Source organism: Hipposideros armiger, unplaced genomic scaffold (genome assembly GCF_001890085.2).
Source record: "Hipposideros armiger isolate ML-2016 unplaced genomic scaffold, ASM189008v1 scaffold_330, whole genome shotgun sequence".
Lineage (NCBI taxonomy): Eukaryota > Metazoa > Chordata > Mammalia > Chiroptera > Hipposideridae > Hipposideros > Hipposideros armiger.
In genome coordinates this window covers 1,792,506-1,798,746 of record NW_017731680.1, presented here as the reverse complement: position 1 = coordinate 1,798,746, position 6,241 = coordinate 1,792,506, and positions in this window count along the sequence as shown.

Genomic DNA, 6,241 nt, shown 5'->3' with positions numbered 1-6,241 from the left:
GGTTCGAGTCCAGCCCGAGCTGAGCAGCCGCTGAGCTACCAATAGGTAGCAGGATGGCTCAGCTAAAAAAAAAAACAAAAAAAAACAAACAAACCCCAAATAAAGAATGCATATTGAGAGGAAATCATAGAATAGAAGTGATAAATGTGGAAAAGCCTTCAGCTTTAATAGAAAAACTTCATACTCACCATTCTAAGAACTCTTGTGAATGTGGTAAAGCTTCTATTCAAATGGCAAGACAGCAGGCACCAGGGAAGACATCCTGGAGAGAAACCATGTGCATATAAATGAAGTGGGAAAGCCTTCGGTAATGCATCAGATCTCACACACTCAGCATGAGAAAATTCATAATGGAAAGAAATCCCTGAATATAATCAATGTGGAAGTGTCTTTAGCTAAAAGTAATACCTCATTAAAGATCAAAACAATCATACAGGAAAGAAACTCTAGGAATGTAACGAATGTGGGAAATCTTCAGCCAAAAGGAAAAACTTCATTATTCATCAAATAATCCATACAAGAGAAAAAGCTTATGAATGTAGGAAGTATGAGAAAGCTTTTATTCAGAAGTCAAGCCTCATTAGACACTAGAAAAGCCATACTGGAGATAAACCCTGTGCATATAAAGAGAGTGAGAAGGCATTCAATGGTAAATGAAAATTCATATTTGAGAGATGCCCTACAAATACAATGAATAGGAAAAAATCTTCAGGCAGAAGCTATACCTCATTAAATATTGCAACATTCATATAGGAGAAACACCCTATGAATGTACTAAGGGTAGAAAAGTCTTCTCTTGAATCACAGTGCTTATAGTACATGCAAGAACACAAACAGATAATAAACATGAATGTAAAATATGTGGAAAAACTTACTCTCAAAGTTCAAACAATGCTCTGAATCTGAGAACCCACGCTGAATGGAAAGTCCATTAACAGGTGAGCGGGTAAACACATTGTGGTATATCCATATAATGGAGTGCTACTCAGCAATAAAGAGAAATAAACTATCAATACATGCAACGATGTAAATTAATCTGAAAGTAGTTATGCTGAGTAAAATAAGTCAGGCCAAAAGAAAAAAAAAGAGAGAGGGAGAACACACCTCATGATTCCATTTATATAAAAGTCTAGGAAATGCAAACTAATCTGTAGTGATAGGAAGCAGGTTAATGACCGCCTGGGTGGGTGGGGTGTGGGGAAGAATTACAAAGATCCGAAAGGAAACTTTTGAAGATGATGAATATGCTTCCTTTCTTGATTGCGGCGATGGTTTATGTACATATTTCAAAGCTTATTGTTACCCACTTTTAACATGTGCAGTTTAATGTATGAGGTAGGATCACAAAATACAGTGTTTAAAGAAAAAAAATTATTCACAATATGATATACAGATGATGTATTACAGAACTGTACACCTGAAACTTAGTATGTAACTTTACTAACCATTGTCATTCCCATAACCTTTAATTAAAAAAAATTTTTTTATTACAGTAAAAGACACATTGCCATTAATTCCCCTCAAAATACTCCCTCTTGCTTTAAACATACTTACTTATCCCGTCGTTCTGAGGCAGTTCTGGAGGGCTTCTTTCGTGAGTGTCTTTAGTTGCGCTGTCATGGCTGCCTCAATGTCCTGAATCAATTTTAAATGTTTACCTTTCATGGTCATTTTGACTTTGGGGAAGAGCCAGAAGTTGCATGGTGCCAAATCATGGTCACTGCAGTACCACAATAAACTAATTTTAACACTTCCTGTGTTTCTTTAGCACTTTTTTGCAGTTTGAAACAAAATTCCTTGCATTGTTCGTGATCCCTAATTTATGGCACATTTTAAAACATACCTTCTCTCAACTGTAGCTCACACCGGACTGACTACACTGAACAAGTTGAAACTTGTCATACACTGTTACTAAGGTTCTATGAGTTGCTTCCTGCATTGAAGATTCCTGCCTTTCCATTGAAAGGCAATCAGCAGCAGCATTCACCATATTTTTTTATCACACCTGGTATATCCGTTATAACCCAAGAAAGCTCTTAATACTGGTTTTGGAATTTCTGACAATTTTAAGTCAAGAAATTTTTTTAATTAGTTAAGAATTTGAAAAGGAAAATGTAATCTCATTTTGGTTACAATATGATTAGGATTATTAAAATCCCATAGGTTTTTTAGGTAAATATAACAAACAAAAATACTAAAAGAGTTAAATATAACAATAGAACAATAAAAATCTCCTAAGACAATCGAGGGTACTCTGTGTACTGTCTCTTCTAGGGACATTTATGACCTTGTTCACCAAGATTTGAAGCCAAGAAGCTGTAATAGAAAAAAAAAAAAAGCTATAATGAAGACAGGCATATTTTAATTATATGTAAATAAAAAATTTGTCTATGTATACCATAAGTAAAGTCAATAAATTGTACGTTAAAACTTTTGCTATACAGAGAACAATGAGTAATTTTTTATATATTTATAAGAAGAGGCAAACAACCCAAAAGTAAAATAGACAAAGGGTATTAAGAAAATCTTAGGGAAGACCAAATCCAAATGCCCAAAACCATAAGAAAAGATACTCAAACTTTAAGTATCAGGGAAATGGAAATTAAAGTAATTATTAGATATCACTTTATATTTTTCAAAAAAAATTTTAAAGAACAGTAACATATTGTTAGAGTACTTTCACATAATGTTAGTGGCATTATGAATTGTTCTAGTCTTTTTGGAAAGCAAGGTAGTAACATCAATTAAAATTAAATATGTATATATGTTTATACATATTATAGGAGATACCTATATAATCGTTTAACTCAGCAATCTCCATTCTGGGATTCTATCCAGAAGAAAGAAAAGCACCAATATAAGGTGTTTAATGCAGCATTTTTCATAATGCTGCATTAAACTGGAATCAGTCAAAACATAATGATACATCCACATCCTACAACAGTATGCAGCAATTAAAGAGAATGAACTATAGCTGTATCAGTGAGCTTAGACTGATTTCCAAGAAATAATGTTGATTTAAAAAGGCAATATGAGGGCCGGCCGAGTGGCGCGATGGTTAAGAACTGGCTTGGGACGCCNAAGCAACGTCCTCCACAACTAGACTGAAGAACAAAACGATAGCAACTTGTCTGTTCCCCTTCACCCAATTCCCCAGTGCTGTTCCCATCCCCCAATTCCCCAATAAAAATCTTTAAAAAAAAAAAAGAGTTGGCTTAAGAGCAAGAGCTCTGAGCAATAGAGCCGCCGGTTGGATTCCCACATGGGCCAGTGACACTGCGCCCGAGCTGAGCTGCTGCTGAGCTGCCAACAGGTGGCAGGATGGCTCAGCTGGTGAGAGCATGTGCTCCTAAAAACAAGACTGCCTGTTTGATGGGCTATGCCCGCCCACAACTAACAATGAACTTGGCACCTTAAGCTGAGCTGCCACCCCAATGGCTAGTGGATAGAGCACGTGCTCTTAACAACAAGGCTGCCCAGTTCACTCCCGCAAGGAATGGTGGTTATGCATACCTGCAACTAAGACTAAACTTGGCACCTTAAGCTGAACTGCCGCCCAGATGGCTCAATAGATAGAGTGTGTGCTCTTAACAACAAGGCTGCTTGTTTGACTCCCACATGGGATGGTGGCTACGCCCATCCGCAACTAAGATTGTAACACAGCACCTTGAGCTTAGAGGCCACAAGCTGCTGACTGGCAGCCAGATGGCAACTGGCACCCTCCACAACTAAGATTGAAGAAAAACAACTTGGTTGGTCCCCTCCCCCAATTCCCCAATTAAAAAAAAATAATATCTATATATATATAGATAGATAGATATAGATATAGATATAGATATAGATATAAATATATATAAATGTCATGAAAGATAAAGAAAGACTAAGGGGGGTGTAGGGGGGTTGTTACTTTGTGAGGGGTGAAAAGGATAATTATTGCATTGTTTTGTACACCTAAAACCAATAATAAAAAATGAAAAAGAAAGGCTAAGGAACTGTTCCAGGCTAACAAAGACTAAAACAACACAACTAAATGTAGTATGTGTCCTGGATTGGAATATATATATATATAAAGCACAACTGGTCATGTTGTAATAAAATCACGTTAGAATAAAATCTGCAAATTATATCATACTGTGTAAATGTTAATTTCCTGATTTTGACCATTGTAATATATATATATATATACAGAGGGTGCCAAAATAATGTATACACATTTTAGGAAAGGAAAAACTGTATTAAAATTGTAACACTCAATATATACCTATAACAGAAGATGAATACAAGTCATGTTTGACTTCTGCTATTAGAAGAGGTGCTCAAAGTGGTTACCATCAGTGTCCAGACATTTCTGATTATGGTGAATTACTGCTTCAGCAACGTTGACAAAAGTGTCCACTTGTATACATATTTTTTGGCACCCCCAGTATATATATATATATATATATATATATATATATATTCCCAAAACCATATGAAAACATACTCAAACTTTAAGCATCAGTGAAATGGAAATTAAAGTAATTTATATATATAAATTATGTGTGTATATATGTCTATGTATATATATACACATATATATTTCCAGGCTTTTAGGAAATATACACTGAGTAAAGGGGAAATGTGTCTGCAATTTATTCTTAAACAATTCAGAAAAAGAAAAAATACACATACATATGGTTAAAATGTTAACATGTGGGGAATCTGCATGATAGGCATATAAGAATTCTTTTACTATCTTTGCAACTTTTCTATAAGTTCAAATAACAAAACAAAATAATAGTTAAAAAAATAAAATAAAGTAAAAGATCAGTCATTTGGTTTTAGGTCTGCACTGTGAGGAAAGGGGATGACTGATTGACTGATATTAGAACTGGGTGGACTGCAGAGAAAGAATCAAAGAGTTTGTGACTAGGCCAGGGTTGTTCAGAGCTTCACACTTAGGCAGGGGTGGTTCAGGAGGAAGCTGAAGAGGGTCCAGGTGTGGGTGACTACGTGGGTGTTTGGCATTTGTACTGGGTTAAATAGTGCCCTCCAGGGTTGGCCGAGTTGCTTGTTGGCTAAGAGTTGGCTTGGGAGCGCAAATTCTGAGCAGCAAGGCTGCTGGTTCGGATCCCACATCAGCCGGTGATGCTGCGCCCTCTATAGCTAAGATAGTAAACAACAGCTCGATCTGGAGCTGGGCTGCTGGGAGTCGCAAGTGACGGCATAGGCTGCAGTGGGGCTGCAGTGGGCTGCCGTGAGCTATCGTGAGTGGCCAGCAGCTGGAGTGAGCTGCCATGAGCAGCTGTCCACGAGCCAGAGACTGATTGCCTCAGCCGGGAAGAGCGCAATGATTCCAATACCAACATGGGCCAGTGAAGCGACATCCTCCACAACTAGACTGAAGAACAAAAGGATAGCCACTTATCTGTTCCCCTTCCCCGATTCCCCAAAGCTGTTCCCTCTCCCAATTCCCCAATAAAATCTTAAAAAAAAAAAAATAGTGCCCTCCAAAGTCTTTATCTGGGACCTGTGACTGACCTTATTTTGGGTCTTTGCAGATATAACTAACTAGTTAAGATGAGGTAACTGGATAGGTTGGACCCTAACCCAGTGGTGTTCTTATAAAAAGAGAAAACAGAGACACAGACACATAGGGAAGGATATATGAAGACAGAGGCAAAGATGGAGTATGATGCATCTATAAGCCAAGGAAAATGAAAGATTGCCAGCCACCACCAAAACCTTAAAGGAAAAGAAGGATTCTTCACTGGAGCCTTCAAAGGAAACATTTCCCTGACAGTTTCTTTTCAGACATCTAGCTTCCAGAACTGTGAGAGAATAAATTTCTATTGTTTTAAGCCATCTACTTTGTGGTACTTTGTTATGACAGCCATAGGAAACTAAGACAACATTATCAAGCAAGTAAGACACTATGTGGGTACAGAGTTGTGTGTTTGGGGCAGGGGGAGTATCTGAATGTGGATGGCTGGGATTATGGACATTTATGAGACAATAGTTTTGGGTTTGGGTTTCTTTTTTAACATTTGAAAGGAAAAGGCTAAGGTATTGAGCAAATAAAAAATTTTAAATATGATTTTTATATAAAATCAGACACATTTATTGTGGAGTAAAAAATAAAATCAGCTTTTTTCTTTAATAGATAAGATGACTACAAAAGAACTTGCTATTTTGGGGTATCCGCTTTTGTTTGTGACCCATACTCCCAAAGATCTTAAGTCACAAAGCTGGATATCACTTT